Raw genomic sequence first — 5,172 nt, 5'->3', positions numbered from 1 at the left:
GGGTTAATTGTCTAATCATAGACCTGATGGCAGAGAGGAGGAAGCTGTTCCTGAAGCGTTGAGTGTGTGCTTTCATGTTCCTGTACCACGTCCCTGACAGTAGCAAGGAGAAAAAGGCATTTCCTGGGTGATGGGGTCTTTAATGATGGATGCTGCCATTTTGAGGTGTTACTTTTGAAGATGTCCTCGAAGCTGGGGAGGCTTGTGTCCATGATGGAGCTGGTTGAGTTTACAGTATTCTGCACCTTTTTCTGATTCTGTGCTGTGGACCCTCCATACCAGACGGTGATACAACCAGTTAGAATGCTCTCCACTGTACATCTGTAGAGATTTGCGAGTGTATTTGGAGTCAGACTAAGTCCTTCAGACTCCTGATGAAATGTAGCCACTGTTGGGCCTTCTTTATAATTGGCTCAATATGTTGGTCTGAGGATCGATCTTCAGAGATGTTGACACCCAGTAGCTTGAACCTGCTCACCCTTTCCACTGCTGATCCCTCGATGAGGACTGGTGTGTATTCCCTTGACTTCCCCTTTCTGAAGTCCACGATCATATTCTTGGTCTTACTGACGTTGAGTGCAGGGTTGTTGTTACGACACCACACAACCAGCTGATCCACTCACTCCTGTACGCCTCCTCGTCACCATCTCAAATTCTGCCGACAATAGTTGTGTTATCGGCAAATTTATAGATGGTGATTGAGCTGTGCCGAGCCACACAGTTGTTGGTGTGGAGAGAGAATCGAGCAGTGGGCTGAGTTTGATCCTTGCGGTGTGCCAGTGTTGATTGTCAGTGAGCAGGTAATGTTACTTTCCATCTAAACTGACTGAGGTCTCCTGCTGAAGAAGTCAAGGATCCAGTGACAGCGGGAGGTTTTGGAGGTTGTTGATTGGTACTGAGGCGGTGATGGTGTTGATCACTGAGCTGTAATCAATAAACAGCAGCCTGACAGAGGTATCGCTGTTGTCCAGGTGATCCAAGGCCGAGTGTAGAACCAGTAAGAATGTAAACACGAGGAAATCTGCAGATGCTGGAAATTCAAACAACACAGACAATACAGTAATTTAGATGGGAAATGGTCTGTCTGGGTTATGATCCTCACGCCGGCACATCGGAGTAATTTAGTTGGGAAATGGTCTGCCTGGGGATGGTGGGCAGAAAGGCCCATTTCTCTACAGAGCCCAGTGAAAATGTGGTTTATTTTGTGGATATTTCACAGCTCCTGTGTATCAGATTCGTGTGGCACAGCGCAGTACCCATTCTGTCTTCATCCTGTGTCCTGTCCCTCCCTCCCTCCCTCGTATATACTGCCCATGTCAGTTACAAACACACGAGATTATGCAGATGCTGAAAATCTACGGATAATGCTGGAGAAACTCAGCAGGTCAGGCAGAATCCATGGTGAGGAATGAACAGTGGACGTTTTGTGCTGAGACCGTTCATCAGGACTGGAAAGGACGGGGGAAGAAATTATAGTAAGAAGGGGATTGCGATTGGCAGAGAAAGAAGATGGGGAACGTGAGCTGTACATTAACACTGAACATCGTTCTGTCCCTCAGTCACAGACTCAGCACTCGGTGATCCGTGTGTAACCCACACCGTCCTGGATCAGCCCTGGAGGAGCACGAATTGTTCCAACACTGAGTGTACCCATGGACAATGGATGGGTGATGGAAATCTTGCTGTGGGATGGTACAGATTTAACAGGTAAAGTGAGGAGATAATCACTGAGAAACTGGACACAGAAGGGGAATGTAAACAGGGGAACAAGGGGTGTGTGAATGGGAAATGCAGGGAGACCGGGATCATCAGCGACAACACTGAGATCTGGAGTAAATACAGCGAGAGGGGAGATCACACATTCTCGGGGTAGAGACAAGGGGGAGATAGAACAGAGAGGGAATTCCCAGGAATGTGGGTTATTGACCAGAGACGGGTACTGACAGGGTGAGTGTAATTTCCCATGTCTCTCTGAGTGAATAAACTCCCTCAGATCAGGGACTGACTCTCTGATTGTTGTTTCAGTTCCGGAGGATGGAGAATTCCCGAGACGGTCGTTCCACAGGGTCGCTGTTCCGGGCTGTACTCAGGCTGGTTAAACGGTAGGGTCAGAGTTCACATCAGTGGGGCTCAGTTATTTACAGGGAGGGTCAGACTGATGACCCGGATCCCTTCAGATACAAACACAGAACTCAACCTCCCTGCGAGGACTTCCCACAGTTACCCAGACCACACTCCGGACCTGAATACTCATGCAGTCTGGTGGAGGAGTTCCAGCTTCCTGGAGTTTCCCAGGAGCTGGGCTGTGGTTCCATGGATTCAGAGCTGGTGAATTCTCTGAATGTTGGTGAAATTTTTACAGTGGCTCAGTCTGGGCTGTGCATCTAAACCCAACGTGGGTCACATCAGGGGTCGGACCAGCAGATGTCTTTCACGTCAGGGGTGGGGCTTAATCAGTTGTCAATCACTTTGGGGGTGGGGCTTCACCGGCTGTCAGTCACATCAGGGGTGGGGTTTCACCAGCCGTCAGTCACATCAGGGGTGGGACTTCACCAGCTGTCATTCACTTCAGGTGTGGGGCCCCCAGATGTCAGTCACAGCAGGGGTGAGGCCAGCAGATATCAGTCACTTCAGTGGTGGGACTTCACCAGCTGTCAGTCACTTCAGCGGTTGGGCTTCACCAGTTGTCAGACGTATCAGGGGTGGGAGCACCACATGTCAGTCACACCAGGAGCAGGACGGCAGCATCTGCCAGCCACAGCTGGATCTGCATCTCTCTAGCGCAGATATGTTAATCTCATTTTTGGTGCCGGGCCAGATTGGGCAAAATGCGACCTCATGCAGGCCAAATCAGTTGTGCACGCGTGCGTGCTCCCACAGCTTTCACTGCCTTCGTTTTTTTCAACCTGCTCTCGTGTGTCTCAGTCTCTGCTTTAACTACAAACTGTCTCACTTTACGAATTTTGATTCTGATGAAGAAGATTGCCTCGCAAGTATTATTTTTATGATTGGTATTAACTTAGGCTGCAAGAAAGTTGTGATGAGAAAGAGAAAACGATACCTTTTGGCTAAGGTTGTTTTGGGAGACGCACCCTTTCCATTTGAAATCAAACATTAGCAGACAGAAATATAGACCTGAAGAAGCAAATTGTAAATGTAGGCGACACAACTGCACCTAATTTTTATTAGCCTGCTTCCAGCAATCAAACTCAGACAATGAACACATTTAGTCTCGAACACCCAGTCTGCCCGAGGCTGGAGAAAACATCGTTTGCCAATGTGGTGTTTGTCATGGGCACCATCTCCACAAATTCCTCGATGATTGTCAATGATGCATCAACAGCGCGACTAAATATTCCCAATTGAGCTACATCAGTCACCTCAGTGCTGTCATCAATTGCAATAGAGAAGGTAATAAATAACTTCACTTTGTCTTTTAGTTGACTGTTCAAATCTCCTGCGTCCCCGATTCTCTCTGCCACAGTATTTCTTTCTTTCCTTTTCAATATTTGTGTTGATTATTTGCATAGACGAATTCAAAATACATTATGATACTGAATTATGAAAACAGAAACAAAGTTGAAATGCCCCGTATCTGTGTATAGCAAATTAAAAATAATATTTATAAAGTATATTTCATTGTAATCTAAAACAAAATCAAAACCCCATAACAAAAAAGAGAAAAAAAACTACAGCTCTTTGGTAAAAAGAAAAAAAATCCTGGGATATAGTCCTAAATTCAAACATATAATAGCCATGATCATTGCTGAACAAGTCAAAGATTGTGAAAGTAGTTCCAAAAAGCTCCCCATAATGTGACAAAATCTTGTCTAGGTACAGAAATAAAAAACCTAATCTTCTCTAAATTTAAATATGACATAACATGAATCAGCCAATGGGCATGAGTAGGCCGAGCGGCATCTTTCCATTTAAGCAACAAAACTCTTCTCGCTAAAAGAGAAATAAAAGCCAAAATATGCAAATCATTCGGATTAAGAATTAAATAATTTCCTCCAACATTGCCAAGCAAGGCGGTCAGAGGGTTAAGTTTAAAGTTTATTTTATAAAGCTCTGAGAAAGTCTGAAATACTTCTTTCCAAAATTTATCAAGCCGCAGGCAGGACCAAGACATATGAATTAGAGAGGCCTCTTCGACATTACACCTATTACAGTATGGAGAGAAATCTGAGTAAAAACGAGAGATCTTACCTTTAGTCATAGGCTCTATGAACCACTTTAAATTGTAAAAGAAAGTGACGCGCACATAACGAAGAGGTGTGAACAAGTTTGAAAATTTCAGTCCAGGTATACTCATCAATTGAAATCTGTAGGTCTTGTGCTGAGAGGTTTTTTAATTTTATCTAACAGAATGTTTCGCGATGCCAAACACGCACTACAAATATTTGAAATAGATACATTATGAAAAGGTTTCAGAGGAAAAATTGTATCAATTAGATACTTATCTGGACAGTCAGGAAATGTATGTTGAGAACGCATGAAGTCCCTGATTTGCAAATATCTAAGAAAGTGAGCTTTTGAAGATTAAATTTAATAGATTTAATACATTTAATAAAAACATTTAATACCCAGTCTATTCCACTTTTTAAAAGGTACATCAATCAAAGAAGGTTTAAAAAATAATTAGAAAAAACGGGAATTGAGAGTGAAAAACCAAATAACCCAAAGAATTTTCGAAATTTGAACCAAATCCTCATAGAATATTTAACTGCATAATTATCAGTTAAGTTACTTAAGGATTGAGGAATTGAAGAACCAAGAAGAGAAATAATAGAAAATGTATTGACAGAATTTACTTCTGAGGAAACCCAGACCAGACAGTCTTCACAATTAATTTAATATAACCAAAACGTAATGTAATGTATGTTGACTGCCCAGCAGTAAAAGGTAAAATTGGGTAGGGCTAATCCCCCATTTTTGTTTAGTTTTCTGAAGATGAACTTTGTTTAATCGGGGGGATTTATTCTTCCATAACTAAGAAGATACAATCGAATCTAAAGAGTGAAAAAAAGATTTAGGAATAAAAATAGGTTGGGCTTGAAACAGATATAAACATTTAGGCAAAATATTCATTTTAATAGAATTGATACTCCAATCAGCGATTAAGGAAGGGGAGAGCAGTTTGATAGTACCTTCTTAACATACTCCAAAAGA

Source organism: Hypanus sabinus, unplaced genomic scaffold, assembly GCF_030144855.1.
Source record: "Hypanus sabinus isolate sHypSab1 unplaced genomic scaffold, sHypSab1.hap1 scaffold_194, whole genome shotgun sequence".
Classification (NCBI taxonomy): domain Eukaryota; kingdom Metazoa; phylum Chordata; class Chondrichthyes; order Myliobatiformes; family Dasyatidae; genus Hypanus; species Hypanus sabinus.
The sequence above is the reverse complement of the archived record's forward strand: the minus strand, read 5'-3'. Positions refer to the sequence as shown.